General features: G+C 45.6%; 1 protein-coding gene and 1 long non-coding RNA gene across 5 annotated transcripts in view; one reads left to right on the top strand and one right to left on the bottom strand.

The window, feature by feature from the left end:
* The window catches only part of MRPS33 (mitochondrial ribosomal protein S33), a 36,487-nt gene extending 27,573 nt beyond the window's left edge, over positions 1–8,914 (bottom strand). Inside the window, exon 1 of one of the 4 annotated variants that reach the window (XM_078668200.1) lies at positions 8,800–8,914. The gene's annotated coding sequence lies outside the window, so the exon portion shown is untranslated. Of the gene's footprint in view, positions 1–8,348; positions 8,501–8,534; positions 8,691–8,729 lie in introns of those variants that run through there. The other 3 variants (XM_078668199.1, XM_078668202.1, XM_078668201.1) reach the window with 3 other exon arrangements.
* LOC144795950 (uncharacterized) lies at positions 8,874–17,060 on the top strand. The gene is made up of 3 exons (XR_013603424.1): positions 8,874–8,998; positions 11,279–11,480; positions 11,967–17,060. It is a non-coding gene; the product is annotated as an uncharacterized LOC144795950 (long non-coding RNA).
* Positions 17,061–18,801: the final 1,741 nt, after the last annotated feature.

The following is an 18,801-nucleotide window of genomic DNA, read 5'->3' on the forward strand; positions in this document are numbered from 1 at the left end:
GCTAAAGGGATGGAGTTGGATGGACCAGCAAATCATGGAAGGGCCCAGGGGAAGAGGCCGCGACAGGCATCCCCAGCACTGTCCCCTCTGAAGAAGGCAGCGACAAAGGGGCCTGCAAAGAAAATGGCGGCCCCTGAGAAAAGCCAGAGAAAAGCAGGGACAAAGGGGCATGCAGCCACAACAGCTGCCCCTGAGAAAAGCCAGAGGAAAACAGCGACAAAGGGGCATGCAGCCAAAACGCAGCCCCTGCAAAAAAGCAACAAAGGAACTGGCAACAAAGGAAGGAACACCCCACGAGCCAGAAACAAGAGGGCAGTAACTCCAGAGCTGGTGAGCAGCTCGGAATCGAAGGAGAGCAGCGCAGAGGAGGGGTCTGTAGCCAGCATGGCGACCCCTCGGGAGAGATACAGGCGAAACTAGGACAGAAACGGCAAGGAAAGTGGGAAGCATGTGCACACGAAAGCGCGCAAAGGCACAATGAAGGGCAGAGAGTGCGAGGCTGCATAGGGCGGAATGTTAATATGGGGGCACAACTGGGGGAAATAACTTAGCCACTCAAGGAGCTTGGCCCATGCAACCCCATGGCAAGCGGGGCTAGGCCAAGGGCAGCAGGAATTTCACTGGGAATCCTGGAACAGGTGGGCAGCACAGCCAGCACCGTGGATGCCCTGGTGGCAATGGCCAGGCATGGCCCCATTTCCAGGGGGCACCGCATGGGGTGGCAGCCTGGCACCAGAACAAAGGGCGGCCTGCAGGGGGAGCAACATGTATAGGAGGCAGTTTGCAGGCACGACAAACCAGGGCCAACAGGGAGAAACAACAGTGGGGGTAGAAGGCGGGTTGCCCAAATAAAAACAAGGGCGGAGAAGGGCAGGACAGTACCAGAAAGCCAGCCAGTGAGTACCAACGCCCCTCCACAAGCGACCATCTCACAACAAAAATGATCGGGCTTGCCAACCTCATCCAACTGACAGTTTAGGAGAGGATTTGGAGAAAAAAATTCATAGACATCTTCTCACTATTGGAGGTGCGCCAAGCAGGTCTCAACATGACGGCACAGGATAACAGGCATTTGCAATGCAATAGGTCTCACAATTACGCGAGTTTGAGCTATTGGCATTGTAAATGACAATGCCTTATGCTTGTTTTAAATAGCTAAAGATCACTTTTGTAGTATGGACATATGTTAGTATCATGCTATTAAGCTCTTACCCTTTAATTAAAATAATTTTGCTTGCAAGGCGGAATAAGATTTCATCCAGATACGGTTGATAAAATTATCATTTAAAGGTCTGATTAGCAACAGTGACATCACGTTGGGAATTATGACATTTATGTGCTTGTAGGGATAGCTCACACATTCCTAAATCAAAGCCTCTAGTGCAAAGGACATTAACATACCATCTGTGATAACCCCTAGGGTCTGCATTCCCTTTATAGTGGTAATCACGATTTAGGCACAATTAGGAATTTATGTACTTGGATTGCAAAAACACCATACATTGTTCCCTTACAATCTTTTTCGAGCTAAAATTGTGGTAGAATTGTGCGCAGAAATTCTGTGATACATGGCACTATGCTGCATAGGTCTGGTGAAAATAGGTGACATTATGGTGTTATTTCCCATTCTAAGGCATGGTATCACCTCTCCAAGTAACGGGGGCTCCCTGATTAAGGCCCCCGATTTATTATGTCTACATGAAATATACAATGCCACATAAAATGTATACTTGCACTATATGAACGTGTAGCCAAAGAATCACTTATCATATGAGCAGACTGTGTCAGTAGTTTACTTGACACGAGCCGAGTGCTTAGGATGACTCAACTCCAAGTCCTCGCATGTACTGGTACCTGCCTCAGTCCAAAATGTATTTTGTGTTTGTATTTCCTGCGCTTTATGAGTCCATGTGCAATTAATAGACTGTGGCGTAGCGGTCGATCAGAAAAATCCCGCCTGGAACTGCAGGGAAAATGATGAAATGGGCCTTGGCGGCGGAGGGATTGGTACGAATGCAAAAATAGTCCTATTTGATTTACTTTCATTGTAAATCCGATGAATACAAACAGTGGTGAGCACCGATTTCCAAAACACAGGCCAACTTTGCAGCCGATACTGTATACCTTAACATGAAAATAAAATAAAAAGAATCATTGTCGTACTTACGCCTTTCCAGAACATGGGATTGGTTGCCCAGAGACTCTAGACGGCATGAGTGCTTCTTCACTGCAGACCTTCAGCAGTGCATGTTAAGCACATATAGTCTTGTGCAGGCTGTGGGTACACTAGCCCTAGCAGAAGTGCCCGGCACATAGCCGCTCTCCTGAGTTTATTGTCAGAGCGGGCATCCATGGGTGATTCTGCAGCGCACTGAAGACGCAACGCAGGCGCTAGATCCCGCCAAACCTTCCAAGAAGCATCTCCGCTCTGGAATGTTCTCCCGTCCAGCCTGAGTTAAAGTGATTCATTTTTCCAGCTCAGCCCTTCCCAAAGGAGAAAGGAGTTATTTCACCATACAAGGCTACCCCGGCAGATGTTGGACCCGCTGACAGCCGCTGTGTAATCGCAAGGCCAGCGCGTGCGGATACAGTGCGTTCCTCTCTTGAGAGCACCCACGTGTCGGCCACGAGGCTCCGGTGCGCAGAGGGTCGCTGGAGCACCACTTTTATAAAAGCTTCTTTCAAAAGCATGACGCCGCCGTGACAGCTTGGTTTGTGTGTGTTTTTCGAGGTCTCTTTGCAGATGGCAAAGTAGTGTTTGAAGAAGGTTGTGTCCTTTACCTCTACCAGTCGTCAGCAGCTTGCAAGTTTAATGCGCGTGGCCCTCTTTACATTCATTAAAGTATTATCAGAGGACGGAAAGCGCGTGGGCACGGTACAGCATTGGTTACTGTAGATTTTTTTGTACTAGCTCATGCTGGTAACAAGCTCGTGCGATGGGGGGCCTGCACTTGCGGGAGCGATAATTGCTGCCATTTGGCAGCGCGCGCGACCGCAAATAGATCGCCTCACGTGCCATTGATGGCAATGCAATGCGTGCACGTTTTTGGCCCAAAAAACAAGTTGATTATATGAGGTCCCCTCCTATGCAATGCATGCGCATTGTGTAGGCGAGACCTAAAAAGGATGAGGATAGGAGGGCACCCAGAAAGCCCAGAGTAGATAGATCGATAGAGAACTGGCTGAAGGCATTTAGAACGCTAGCATGCGTTTTCATTGAGAAGTTCCCCAAGAGCGCGGCTGCACTTTTCTTGTATGAGCAGAAAGAGCACTAGGCGCAGCCGCAGTATCAGGGCGATGCTTGGCTGCAATACGATGAGGGGTTTAGGGAAAAGATGAAAGAATGGCCAATAATGGAATGGGACTTCCAGTACATGGAAGGGTTTACAAAACACATGGTGGCATCCTGAGAAGGCATAGGCACCAAAGAGAACAATTTTCATCCCTATGGGAGTAAGGGCAAATTTGAGTGCCAAGCGAAAGACTTCTAGGGCAAAAACCAGGCAGGGACCAAGTCGAATAAAGCATGTTGGAAATTCGACAAAGATGAATGCAAATGGGGAGCGTCATGCAAGTTCAAGCATGCTTGTGGGTCATGCAGGGATAACCACCCCACCATACGCTGCAGACAGAACACAGGGCCGGGGGCCGGCAAAGATAAGACCAATGCAAAGAAGTGAGGCGCATGCCCCTCTAAGCAGGGGCAGCAGGGAAAGGGGCGGAGGACAGACGCTATCAATACCCATCAAAACAGGCAGACTACTGCACTTAGTACAAGGTTACCAAAAACAAAGGATAGACAGCTATTGGCAAAAGGTTTCATGCAAGGTTTCCCAATCCCCTATAAAGGACCCGAGGGCGCGTGGGAGAGCCTGCACCTAAAGTCGGTGAGGGACAACCCCAGGGTGGCAAATGAAAAGGTAGAGAAGGAAGTATGGCTGGTGCGAGTAGCCGGCCCTTTCCATGCACCCCTGTTGAAAGACATGGTGTTGTCACCGCTCTGGGTGGTCCCCAAAAAGGAGCCGGGAAAATTCCGGCTGATACATCACTTATTCCACCCAGAAGAGGATTACATCAATGATTGGTTGGACCAAGGAACCTGCACGGTGGCATACGCATCCGTAGACGATGCAGTGGACTTAATTAGACAGGAAGGGAAGGACGCCCTGATGGCTAAATCGGACATAGAAGCAGCTTTCAGGCTATTGCAAGTACACCCAGACAGCTACCACCTGTTAAAGTTCAAGTTAGAGGGACAATTACGACAAATGCCTACCCACGGGGTGCTAGATATCATGCGTGCACTTCGAGGCTTTCAGTAGTTTCCTAGAGTGGGAGCTGGGTGCACGAGCGCCAAGAGGCGGGCAGGTCCACTGCCTAGATGACTTCCTGTTTATCGGGAAAGCAGGCACAAAGGTTTGTGTCACACAGCTAAGCAAAGTTATACATATGGCGCAGGAGTACGCATCCCCTGGCACTAGACAAAACAGAAGGCCCGACCACAAAACTGTCATTCCTGGGAATCGAGTTGGACTCAGTAGCCGGGATATGCAGGTTGCCACAGGATAAGGTAGCTGACCTGCGCAGCATCATACAAAAGTTGAGGCAGCAAAGAAAGGCAACACTGGGGGAGATACAACAACTACAAGGAAAACTAAATTTCGCCACAAGGATGATCCCAGCCAGGTGCACATTTGCGAGGTGGCTAGCATGGCTAACCAGGGCACGACACAAAAACACCACAGGGTCCGCATCACAAAAGGGGGGAAGGAGGACTTGGAGCAGTGGGACAGCTTCCTGGCACCCTGATATGGCGAGACCCCTGGGTACAGGCAAGCGTACTGGAACTTTACACCAACGCAGCAGGGGGTTACGGCTTTGGGGCAATCCTAGGGACCGCATGGTCAGCAGGGGAGTGACCAGATGCCTGGCACAGCACCGGACTGACAAAAAACATATTCTTGCTAGAACGGTGCCCCATAGTGTTGGCTTTCCACATATGGGCCCAGCAGCTGGCAAGTAGACAGATTGCCTGTACCACTGCGTGGTTGTCTGACCACAGCGTAATCAACACAGGGGCAGCAAAATGCCCAGCAGTGGCAACCCTGTTGCACAAGCCAGTTGGCTATCAGTTGAAAGGCAACATCGCACTTAGGGCGAGACACATCCCAGGAATAGACAACACAGTTGCGGATGCCATTTCTAATTTTCAGTGGGAGAAATTCAGAACACTTGCCCCAACAGCAGACAAAAGGATGACCCTCATGCCGGAAGAGAGGTGGGCACGGATGGACTGGGCTTGAAGACATTGCTGAACAATGCACTGGCCCCAAAAACAAGCACCCGTTACAGTAAGTGCTGGGACACTTTCAGGCCCAGGACAGGGCTAGAAGGGAACCAATGAAAGAGAGGAGTACTAGAAGGTAGAAGGAAGTCTCTCACAGTGTCCTTGGAATGCCTCACGGCAGGGGCACCGAGGGAGCCAAGGGGCGGCATGCCACCAGAAAAAATACATATGATGCTCCCGCAGGACCCTTGGGATGCCACACGGCAGAGGTACCGAGGGAGTAGATGGCAAGGACTCCGCCTCAGTAAAAGGTAGAGTAGATGCTCAAGTAAGGTCCCTGGGATGCCACACGACAGGGACCCCTGGGAGAAAGGAGGGCCCACGAAAGAGTATAGGGCGAGCGGGACGGCACTTGCAGCCCAGGCAGGTCCAGACAGACACCCTCCGAAATCGGTAGCAAGCTTAAGCCTAGACCTGTGATTCGGAGGCCCAAAAAGGGGGCCCTCTCCTCCCAGGATATTGAGAAGGCTGGGTCCATAAGGCAAGAAAAAGAATTGCAAGGAGCAATAGAACATGACCGTGAACCAGGGCTTTAAGTGGGCCGGGTCTCAAGGGGTCTGAGCACCGGCAGTTTTTTCCAGGGGGCCTCGAAACGGGTCTCTATCGGGCTCTGTTTTGAGCCTTGGCACAGGCGATTCGCAGCCTGACTGCAGTGACAGCTGTCACTGCAGTCTGGAAAAAAGTGCCAGGGTGCCAGAGCCCGATAGAGACCCGTTTCTAGATAGCAGGCACATCGATGTGCGCTGCCCACACTGCTTACTTCTCACTAGTGGAGAAGTTATGACATGACGTCATGCCAGGTGAGCGTTGTAGGGGAAGGGAAATCCTTAAAGAGAGTCATTTTCTCTCTGGATTTCCCTTCTCTTTTTTAAACTGCAGGAGCAGCAACATTGTGTTAGGGTCACCAGGGTTTTAAGGGGAAGTGTTTTCAATATTATATGTAACACGTCATAGTTGCAACTTATTTATCTTATGCAACTAATAACCATTGACAAAGCCAATAGTCCTGACATGTTGTAGGTATGATGTTACTTGTTGTATCTTATATCTGGATGCAATGACAGAAACAGCAAAATACATGTTGGGCGGCACACTATGCTAAGCACCGATTTTGAAAGTAAGTGTTTTAAAACCACGCCCCTAATTACACTGGCTACGCCCCTTTGAGAGACCCCCCAGTTTTTTCATCCCACTTAAAGCCCTGCCGTGAACTTTGGGAAATGTATAAAATGTTATGTTGATGAATAAACTGCAACATTTTCAGGCACCAAACCAATGTTGTCAGTGGTGATTTAAGGTAAAAGCGCGCAGTATTGTTGGAAACAGTGAGGTGGTTCGGGGCGGGACGACTCGTCGCCTGGGGGGTTAAAATGCACATAATTCTGAAATGGCCACACCAACTCCACTCTGGCCGTGCATTTTCAATGTGCTTTCTCCCTAACCGGCCCGACACTGCAGTACTTCTTCTTTCGTCTTCCTCCAAACTGCTCAGTGTCCAATTTCTACCTTATTTTAATGAGGCAAAGAAAAATTTTATTTCTTAACCGCCATATCATGAAAAAACTTCCTGCTGCTTTAACCACAGGCCATCAACATATCAACAAATGAGCTGAAGTTGTGTAGGTGTAATATATATTATTTATATGTGAACAGGGATTTACATTACCCAATTACAGTACAAGGCAAGTAAGTACAGGCAATGAAAAGGTGAAGAAGCACAAGAAGGCCTGGCACAAGATCTTCATGCAGACAAACTCTGGAGCGGTTTTCGCATCTGCTCCATTTCCTAGAGCAAGGAGACGTGGACGCCTTCTGAAAGTACCAACAATGCTGCATTCAAACATCCTCTTGTACGGGTTAAAAAGCACCACATTGGATACTGTACAGCATGAAAGACTAGGCAACCCGTTGACTAAGGAGGAAAATGAGCTTGCAGAAGAGTGCCCCCTTAAGATGCACGAAAGGCAAAGGGAGAATAGGAGAAACACAAGACACCAGCCAAAAAAAGGAAATGTGAAATTTCAAAGCCCGAGATAAAAATGTAAATACTACTGCGCTCAAAGCTGTTGCCCGACTTTGGTAATGTAATAGGTCTGCAACTTTGTTGTGAAACCAAGTGATCTCAACAAAGTGCAGAAGGGAGGAGCAATATCAACTTCCTCCTGCAGCACAGATTCCAGTAACACATCAATATGGTTCAGTGATACAATTATGGCAGAAAACGGGGCTTATCCATATTGCTAAATACAAAAGGAAGTCGGGAACAGTTGTAACAACCCCAGGAACACACTATTTAACACTCCGAATGCCTCTCATGTCCTAAATCTAGGTCAAAAACATCGAAGTTGCCAATGTAGATCAATGGAGACACCGTTAGGTTCCAGCCTAGTGGTATGTATATGTTTTAAACCACAATTTATTTACACACAGATGTTGAGCCTACTGGGTGATGTAAAGGCATTAGAAACACTACCACCTGTCTTCTCAGATGCAGTCAAACAGACGATTAGGTGACGTTCAGTCAAGGTTTAGAACCCATTGGGGCAGGGACACCATGCTATTAAATATCAGGGTAGAATTACACATCCGGGAGCAGGACAAACCCTGTCTTCTCTCTCCGTAGCTTGTTACTGCCTTGACCATAATAGCCTCCTCAACAGAATGACTACTTTGATTCCTGAAAAACACCATAACGACTATCAAACAGACCAATTCCTCTCCAGAGGCACCAAATTCATGTGCGGGCTACCTCAAGTTCTTGCTCTGTCCCCAACTCTATTCAACACTTACATGACTGCACTCGCCAATATCCTGGTCACCCACAAGACTCGTCATCACAGAAAATAATGTACCATCAGAAGCTAAAAGACGAAGTTCGGAACTTTCTTAACACCGGCAATGGCCTTTCACGTTTTCACCAATGGATGCATAAAAACAGCAATTGCTTAAATGGCGAGAAAACAAATTCTGATTATACACCCTGTAAAAGGTGTGCACATACCTATGATTTTGCATGAATAACTAGGCTCAATCCTCTTTGCCCAGTGGATAGTCTGACACCAGCCATGATCAATGAATTCTTTGACTGGGAGTGCTCTTCCAGCCCGCAAAGAAAATGCTGTCATGAAGTCAACATTCCATCACCTAAGCCTGCTAAAAATGATTCTGCAACTACGTGTCAGAATACCTTGCCAAGACTTGTCTGGATTACTGCAATGACATTTAAATCAGTCTCAAAGATGATAACTCAAAATGCTAGAGTCCATGACTATTCATTCTGCTTGTCCACTGCTCGATTTGAAAACAGATGATCATATATTGCCGTAATTAAAGTTCCTTCACTGGCTCCTGTACAAGATTAAACTGTCCTCAGTCCACCTACTGTAAACCTTCAGTCTGCCGGCTGGCTGGGACTCGAACCGCAGATCCTCAATGCAGAGCAGCTCTCTCACCTTTTCATATACCGGAAGCCGGTGGATTCCTCTAGCAAAAGCCTACGCACATCCGGGAGCGCCGGAAGTGACGTCATTGTTCTGCGGCAAGATCGAAGACTGCCGTGAGTGCAATGGCCATTAAAGGGACAGGTGGATTGGCATCGGTCTCTTTATTTTTCCAACTCCACTTCCTTCATCGATTCCAGCGTATATTCAGGTAAATGCTGCAGCTGTTAAAAAAGAGCAGCATCGATCCTCCGCTCTCGGTCCCAGCTGCTCAATTTCCGTCCCAGACCAGCTTCCTCATTTTTCGGAAAGCACGAGTTTTCATTAAGGGGGCAAATTCAGACGCAGCTCCCTACATGTGTGTGCTTCGTATGTGTTATAATTAATGCCTGCGTTGCAGTGTGTGTTATGTGTGTTTGATGTTTGTCTGTATCAGCCTGCCTGCTTGTTTAATATGCACCTTCTGTGTTTGAGCATGTGTATTTTTGTGTATGTGTGACGTAGTGCGTGCCTGTGTAAGTTGTGGAAAATTGCAAAAAAGCCTAAAAAATGTGTTTTACAGCAAGTTCTTCGCCGTAAGGAAAAATAAATTGCTGCCCGTATATTGTAGGTCCCATGTTGGTTCCAAGTGCACCTGCGTGTATTCAAGATTCTCGACCAAATGCAACAGTTTTTGATCTACTGAAAAGTTGTCAATCAAAGAAGGCTGAACACATTTATTTATGTGAATATTGTATATTGTTGAGCATTACTTGTGTCCTTGCAACTTGTAGTGAGCTTTCATTACTAAATGAATGTGTGCTCTATTGTTGAATCCTGGTCACGTTCCCCAAGCTGTGTAGTTTGCAGAGCAGCGCATCTTCTAAAACACTGGCAGTTTTCATGGATGCGTTTCAAAGCATAAGGATAAATGCTTCAAATAACTTAGCCGTTGTAATGCTGGTTCCTTATTTTGTTTGCTATTTGTGTAATTGAAAGGCATGCGTCGATCAGTATTACCAGTATTATATTATTATATAGCCTATATATTCCTATGCACGTGTGTTTTGACTTGTATTAGACTAAAGTGCTTAGATTCTTGCTCCCTCATATCTGTATTTTTCTCTATTTCTGTATTACTTACATTGTTTTGATGACCTAAGCTCCAACTATGCCATGCTACCTCATACCTGTACTATATGTAATATTTTTGCTATGTAAATGAACTTGATGATCTACCTCCTTACTATGCCCCCTGTTCCCCTACCCTTCCACCTGCCTTTGTAAAGCGCTCTGTTATCTGCAAAGATCTTGTTTGCGCTATATAAAACTTTCAAAATAAATAAAATAAAAATAAAGGCCTGGTTGCCTGTGGCGATTGAGGTTTACGCCCTATTTAGGAAACGTAGTCCGACGCATTCCAACATCTACTTTCGCAAAACAGGCTATCATTCTGGTTTCGTTCCATGTGCATGCAATGTTTTTAACTCGTTTGTAAATATTATTGAGACCGGACCAATTACGTATTCCCTGTTTGTGCTAATTTACCTTGACCGCTAAGATCTCTGTAAAAATGAAGCAGGTCTTGTTACATCTGCCACTATCGATCCCAGCCATATATTATCCAGTTACAACTTGACCTACTGCTAAAGTGCAGAGGGATCGAGCCCCGAGATAAATCACATTAATATTTCTCGCTCTCTCTCGCTTCTAGCATTAAGGTGAAAGCACGCACAAGTTGCAGTAACGTGTGCCTTCCCCATTGATTGAGATCTTATAAGAGGTTTCCCCATGCCCTCTTCTCGTTTGAACTGCGGGTACTGCATGCGTCAACGAGGTATGGGATCCCTTTATGTTAAATTGCATCTCTTACCAAACTTCCAAACACCTCTGGCAAAACACTTATAAGGTCCCAGAGGGGAGACCTATTGGCTATGCCAATGCTTTTGCTTTATGTATTTGCCATTGTAATGCCTTTTGTTTAATTTATAAAGCCATTACATATTGCACAATTAACGTACAATACTACTAGCAAAGCTAATATCTTTAGCTTAATAAAAGGTGAAACTTATTGCATTTTTAACGCTTGTCCTTTCATGTTCGGTGGGCAGAGGGTAGCAGGCATCTGACTCTCTATGCATCTGTGGGGATAGGTAACTTGATTTCCCGTCACAAACCCCAGTGTGAAAGTTCACTTATTGATCTTCTATTTCTCTCATAATGCCTCTACTTTGCTATTACTATTTGTCCTGAGCAGCAAGACCTAAGCATACACTCTGGCTCTCCAAAAATAAAGTTGATTATTAGGTAATTTCCTCAATGGCCTTCAGTGCATGCCTAAACACTTCTTTGTAGTCCAAAATCTAGGCATATTAGATAGAAATTGCACCAGGTCAGTATACTTTTTGGGGTGCTTTTCTCCAATTAAATCTGTTAATCAGTTTGATATGCTTTGTATTTTACCTCTGAAACTTAAACCACACACAAACTAATTCCTGATTTTTATATCTAGCAGGACATAATCATGGCTTCATTCAACGTCCTGTTTTTCACTTTCGATCATTCTGTGTGTGTTCGAAAAGATGGTGACTTCCTGCTTTTGGACAATCCCGGGGAAGTTCTTTGTAAATGGCTGGTCGAAAATGTAGATGAAGCTGGTCGGCCAATCACCGAAGAGAGAGATTTTAAAGCTATGATTCTGTTCCAATCATCTGGTAAGCACAATAAGTAAACCTTTATAATAAGTATGCAACTGCAGGATAACGGTACAAATTACCAACCTGTTTCAGTAAAAACCTACATTTGTGATTAATTAATCCAATAATGGACAGTAAAAATGAACATGCATGTCCCCACATATGCCTTGGATTGCTCTCCAGAGACAAATGTAACACTTATGAAAAGGACTGAAACGTTTAGCTTGTGGCACTACTATAAGGCAGCCATTTTTGGATAAATTTTATGTAGGCAACTTTTTTCAGGAGGTTCAAGTTCAGGCTTACAATGTGTACTGTCTATTAAGGAAAACATACTTACTTGGTTATGGATAGATTGTACATTTGTCCTTTATTATCAATACCTCTTTATTTATATATTATGGCTGCTAGAGCGTGAAGATATATTGCAAGTGGTCAATGTGTTCTTTTCTGTTTTGAAGTTTATATGTAAATATATATATTTTTTCTCTTGCTTTTTTTTAGTGAAGAAACAGTGTCTAATGATTCAGGATATTTTTCCAAGAGATAATTGCAAGCTATTCTGGCACAACAGAGGGTCTAAAACATGTTACTTCAAAGGGCACTGGAGAAAAAGCAGATGTTAATGGACTGTGGCAATCGGGAAAGCGCTGGTAGACTTAAGAGGGTGTTACGCGAACTACAAGAGGAAGAAATTGCAGAGAAAAGATGCAAGGACAAAAAGCCAAGCAGAGTGGACTGGATTATATAGGAGTTGGTAACAAAGCTCATGCTGAAAGCACAACTTCTCAGCCTGGTGATGCAAGTTCGCGGATGAATTTGCAGAAACTTGAAAACCCGGCCCTTTTAGCAGGGATGGCTAGTGTCCTTCATCAAAAATCCACAACTAAAAATGACGCATCAGACCATGAAAATGAACTTGTCTTGGAGTCCCCGCTTAAATCCAAATATCAAGGACAAAAACATGCCTCCCTTTCACCACGTCAATCTAGAGTAATCAACACTCATTCTGAAACTATAATGGGGCCATTGTGATGTAATCAATAGTCATCCTGAAGCTGTCATAGGATCATCCAGGAATAATACACACTCATCCAGAAATTGTCATGGGATCATTCCAGAGTAATCCACTTCCATCCTGAAGCGGTTATAGGATCAACCTGGAATAATTGACAGTCATCCTTAAATTAGCTAGAACCCATCCTGGAGTAATTCTCCCTCATCCTGAAGTTGTCAATTAGTATTCGTGGAGTTGTAAAAGGTAATCACTCCCTGCCATTAGAAGTCATCAGAACACCATCCTACTGCAGTTTTTGTGATGAGTCTAGGTTCCTCATCACATTTACATCCTACAGGCATACTTCAGGATGGCTTGGGATGACTTCCCCCAGATAATTGCAGGAATAGCCTGACTGTAATCATCAGATGAGTCCAGAATGACTCCAGGATGATCTTCCTTTTTGACATGGGAAGGCTTGTAAAACAAAAAACCTACTATGACAACATCCCTAGTAGTCCTCTCTTTACTCTTCCCTCCGCTTCAATTCATCCATATCTCAACAATTTAACCCCATAACTCCTCGAGTTAGCTCTTCACTTTCTCTCCTTGCATCTCTAGGTCTCTCGCTACCTTATTCGTCCTTCTTCCCTATTTTCTCCTTCTCGACTTCCATTTATCCCCATGCGCCGGCTCCCCCATCACTCCGATTAGGCGAGTAAAGGAACGTTTTAAATTAAACATTTGACTTAACTACAGATCATATCACTGAGTTCACTTGGACCACTACTTACACACGCTGTCCGTGGATTTTGCCCAAAGTCCTTCGCTCGTTGTTAACCTTTCAACATTTGTCATTTGGCCGCAATGTTAGCACTTCCGGGTCGCATATTAACCAATGCCACTGCTAAACAGTTGCCTGGGAGTAGGCGGAACCGCAAATTTTGTAAAGTGATCTAGGATTTGAGAATTTGCAGACCCTTAAACCCGTACTGTTGGTTGATAGCTGTCTGGTAGGAGTGGGAACTGCTATGTGTAAAGGGACCAAGGATTGGAAAACTGAAGACATTTCAGCCAATCCAACTGCTTGTTCAGAACTCCGAAGTGTTGATTGGCTGAAGGGTCCGTGCGTGCCTATGTTAAGCCTCCCTTGAAAGTCGATGGGGTCCGCCCACGGGGTGATCTACAGCAATTTAAATTTTGACAATTTTGTCTCTGTTATGAAATAATTTTCTCTATTTTAACACTTTTTGTGCAGCCCGAGGTCTAGAAATGGCTGCAGTGATAACGTGCCGAACCCTCCGGTGCAAGGCTAGCACATTGCGCCTTGCACTGAATTGTGAGCAGTTTTATTTATTTTTTATTTATGCATTTTTATATAGCGCGGACTTTACCTGAAGGCGTCAGAGCGCTTCACAATAGGAACAGAAAATTACAAATGAACACATTACAAAAGCAGACGATAAGTTACATATGAGGTAAAAGTGACAATTGTGAGCAAACAAAATACATGAGGTAGCAAACAGCGCGCCCATATGTTGTAATCTTCTCAGCTTGTAATGTATTCACAATGTTGTAAATTCTCTATTCTTAATGTATTCACAATGGTACATTCCGACCCCCCCCTCTGGACCCTTACCTGTTGGTTTGTTCCACTGGAGGCTGCTTTAGAATGTTGAGCTTTACCAGGCAGTCCGGAGAGTGGGTGACTGAAATGAAGGTTGTTCTTACTTTCTCCTGTGTCAAGAAGCTTCTTTGCAACACTGGCGACGAAATTAGCGGAGGGGGCCACGCTGTCACCTCCCCTTTCAGTGCTCTCGCCATGTGCTTCAAGTTCCTGGTGAATAGGAAGGATAGTCCCTGGTGAGCAGTACTTCAGTGATAAAGGTGCTAATTCAAGCGTATGGTGAGGATCCTGGTGGAAACGTGGGATACCAACTCCAACTCTCAAGAGCCAAAGAAAGTGTGGGTAATTCCCTGCAAATCCCGAACCCTGAGCCTTATGAGGGGTGATGACCTGAGTGAGGTGCAGTGAAGTAACGCTTGTCAGCGGCTGCCAGCACTTTTTGTTATAGTCCTTGCCCCCGAGCGCTGCTCGTCATTTCATCATTGGGCGCTGCTGTCAAGTGTCAGAGGTTATTGTCATAGAAGCGTTGCCTAACAGTTACCCTCAGTGCTCCTTTCGCCAGTTCACAAGTGCACCATCTGCGGGTCAAGGGGTTTGTCATCAGAGTGCTGCTGCCATTTTGCCTCAGTGTGCCTCGTATCGTTCCTCGGAGTATCAGTGAAGTGTTTCAATTCCTTCAGGGGGCAGATCATGGGCGCTGCTATCTAGTGTCGGAGGTGTCATTGGAGCGCCGCAAACCTCTTTCCGCCCATCAGATCCTTCAGGTGGTGTGTGTAACAATATCTGCTGACTCCGGATATGTTTTCCTCTTCCACTCTTGGTTGTTTTTCCCTCCTTGTGTCAGGTGTAAGCTTGTGAAATCATAGTTTCCCCAGTTCGTGCCGTCAGTACACAACTATATATTATCAGTGAGCACTCTAAGGTACATTTTAGGCAGTATTTCCAAGGGTGTTTTCCAGACAGTATTGCAACACCCTGTAACTATACGTACAGTCATTGTTGTACTATTAGTGCGCCTCCCCCGCCTTAATTGTATTCTTAGTAAAGCACGGTATTTCTCCTCATGGCGGTGTTTAACTTTTAATTTACAGGTGGGACAGTAATTCTTTATCAACGTGCTTGTGTATAGCATACCTTGGTTGCATTCCTTCCTGTTTAGTCGGACCATCAGGGGTTTTGGCAAGTGTTCACTCTTATCTGCTGACTCCTGATATGTTTTCCTCTTCCACCCAAGGTTGTTTTCTCCTGTGTACATTCCTTCTGATTCAGGGTTGGGGTGGGGATGACCTTTGATGCTTCACTATTAATTACGTGGTACTGTGCATCTGTGACATATTAGCTCACTGGGAGTCTAGTCACAGTTTGGTACTCCTTGTACATTCTGCTGTGCACCGTGCAGGGTGTTAAGTCATCCATTTTGTTGTAAGTCTTATTTGAAGTAACCTTGGTGGGTTCTTTTAACCAGTGGTAAAGCAAGGTGAACCTGTTCCATGGCTGCTTATTCTATGAACCCCCCCATCTTTTTAAACTAAATTGGGGATCCAGACATTCACTGGAAAGACTGGGTCAACCTATTTGACTCCTACCTCATTGCCATAGGGGGGGAAAATTTTTTGGCTTTGCCCAAATAACATGTGTTACTCCACAACCTCGGAGTTCAGGGGAGGAAAGTTTATGACACCCTTCCTAACCCTGACTTGGAGGATGATGAGTTGGATTTGGACGTGTTCAGGATTACCATGATGAAACTTGAGACCCACTTCGGGGATAAAGTTAATGTGGTCCTAGAGCGACATACATTTTTTTCACGAGTGCGGGGTAAGCATGAATCTGTCACCAATTATGTAGCCGCACTTCGGGGTCTCACTCAGTTATGTGAGTTTGGAGATTTGAATGACTCCCTTATCAGAGACCAGTTGGTGAGGTGTACACACAACCCGCGTATAAAGGAGAAATTGCTTGCTAAGAATCCCTCTTTGAGAGAAGCCATTGCTATGGCCTAGTCCATCGAACACACTGCGAAGTGTATTCTAGAAATGAATTTACCTAAAGAACCAGTGAGGGGGGTGAACAAAATTCAATGTAATGATCTAGAAGAGTATAGAGAAGGGGAAGTGCTAAAGATCAGGTCCAAAGATATCAAAAGTGAGAAACAGTCCAGCATTACTGAGGGGTTGAAGTGCTTCAGATGCGGGAGCAGCAATCACCTTGCAAACAGTGTCCACTGCACTGCACGAAATTCCACCTGCATTAAGTGCAATAAAAAGGGCCACTTTGCAAGGGTGTGTAAAGAAGGGGAGATGAAGCAGGTAAAGGTGGTACATAATGTTGAGGAACAGGCTCCCAAATTTGTGTTCTAAGTATGGCAACAAGTAACTCTGTTCTTCGGGTGACTTTCCCCCTGCTCTGGTACCAAAGGGGTTTGCGCCTGTGGTAGTGGGACGGCGACATATATTGTACAGTTCCAGTCGTGTATTATATGTGTAAACCATTATTTTTTCCTCAGGTCCACCGATCACTGCTGATTTTGTGATAGTTGGGCATCTTACTATCTGCAGCACCTTTATATATCTTCTTACCTGTTTTCCCTCCACAGGTCTGTTCCTTCCAGTTCGGGGTATCCCTGTCCGCTCCCTACTTTTCCCCTCCCCTTCCTGTTGCTGGTATGCCTCTGGTACTTGCCTGCCTGCCCCTGCTTTCTCCCTTACCTCCCCGGTCCCTTCCCCTCCCTCCTCCCTCTCACCTCCCCTCCTTTCCTTATTAGCGAAGGGAGATGTGTTGTAATCTTCTCCGCTTATAATGTATTCACAATGTTGTAAATGCTCTATTCTCAATGTATTCACAATGGTACATTCCGACCCCCCCCTCTGGACCCTTACCTGTTGGTTTGTTCTACTGGAGGCTGCTTTAGAATGTTGAGCTTTACCAGGCAGTCCGGAGAGTGGGTGACTGAAATGAAGGTTGTTCTTACTTTCTCCTGTGTCAAGAAGCTTCTTTGCAACACCATACTTATTGAATTTAGGAAAACCAGTTCCCTTACTTTTTGTGAAAAGACAACCCTCCTGGACGGATAATTCCGACAGTTAAAATGCTTTTACTAAAGTGTAAGGCAGGGAGTCTCCTGTGCTGTGAAAGGGAGGGAGGGGCAGACAGATAACAAACATGCATTCAGGCAATGCCACTAGGTTGCGCTTTTGAGAGAGTAAAAGCTATTGGCGCTGTACAAGATAATGTGTTTTACCTATGTGCAGTAGCGGCTCCTGGTAGGGAGTGCAACTGGGCGGGGGAGGGGCAGGGTGGGAGGTAGTAAACACCGGAATATGGATAAATGGAGGTAGTTGATAATTAAATCAATAAAACTAATTCCGTTGCGCGCTGCATTGCCAAATGCGTTCCAGCGAGCGCAACAAAATTATTTTTATTGATTTAATTGTCAACGTACCTGCATTCATCCATATTCCGGTGTTTACTATCCCCTGCCCCACATCACCGCCCGGTAGCACTCCCACCAGAAGCCACTACTGCCTATGTGTTATGAAGTGGACTGGATGTATGTGGTGTGAAGTGGAATTATGTGGGTTGTATTGGAATTTTTAGTTGTTGAATTGTGTGGTGTTGAATTCTGTTGTGTGTAGTGGATGTGTGTAGTGGAATTATGTGGTATGTTGCGTATTGGAATTATGTGGATAGTAATTATATTATTTTTGTGCAGGGGAATTATGTGGAGTGGGATTGTGCGTTATAGAGTGTAACTGGAATGTTATTTTGTGTTGTGTAGTGGTATGTTGTACAGTTTAATTATGTTGTGTGCTGTTGACTTTGTGGCATTATCTGGTATATTTTGGTGATGATTGGATGTATGTAGTGTGTTGTGCTGACTGATGATGTGGTGATGCTGAGTGATACAGTGGTGGTGCTGAGTGATGCTGCACTGATGTTGAGGTGGTGCTGCGCTGATGCTGAAGTATTGCTGCGTTGTTTCTGAGGTGGGGCTGCACCTGTGATGGTGCACTGATGCTGAGGTGGTTCTGTGGTGGTGCTGTGCTGATGTGGTGCTGGGCTAATGCTGAAGTGGTGCTAATTTGCGGATGAGGTGTTGATGCACTGATACTGATGTGGTGCTGCACTGATGCTGTGGTGGCGCTGCTCTCATGATGCGGTGCTGAGGTGTTGCTGATTGATACTGAGGGGGTGGTGTGTTTGGCGGATGTGGTGCTTAGGTGGTGCTGAATGATACTGTGGTGGTGCTGCACAGGAGTAATTCTGTACCAGTGCTGCGGTGGTGCTGCACTGATGTTGAAGAGGTGCTTTATTGGGACTGTGCTGGTCTTGAGGTGGGGCTGCGCTGTTGGTGGAGCTCTGATGCAGAGGTAGTGCTGTACTGATGTTGAGATGGTGCTGTGCTGGTGCTGAGGTGGTTTTGTGTTGGTGCGTGGGTGGTGCTGCGCTAGTGCTTAGATGGTAGAGCCGATAATGGTTAACACTGTAAGTGCAGAAAACAGTGCTGCGTATTATAATTAACACCTTGCCTGCTAAGGCAATTCCCGCTGGGTGCTAAACTTCATGAATTCCCATTGTTCATGACAAGGTCAACTCATCATAAGCACAGCTCCAGTAAACTGCATGACGAGCTGACCTTGTCATTAGCATGGAAGTGGTTAAAAGATCCTCCGAGTACAAGAAAAAACTCGGAGTGGTTATAACTTCCTATGTTT

This window comes from Lissotriton helveticus, chromosome 1_1 (assembly GCF_964261635.1).
Source record: "Lissotriton helveticus chromosome 1_1, aLisHel1.1, whole genome shotgun sequence".
Classification (NCBI taxonomy): Eukaryota; Metazoa; Chordata; class Amphibia; order Caudata; family Salamandridae; genus Lissotriton; species Lissotriton helveticus.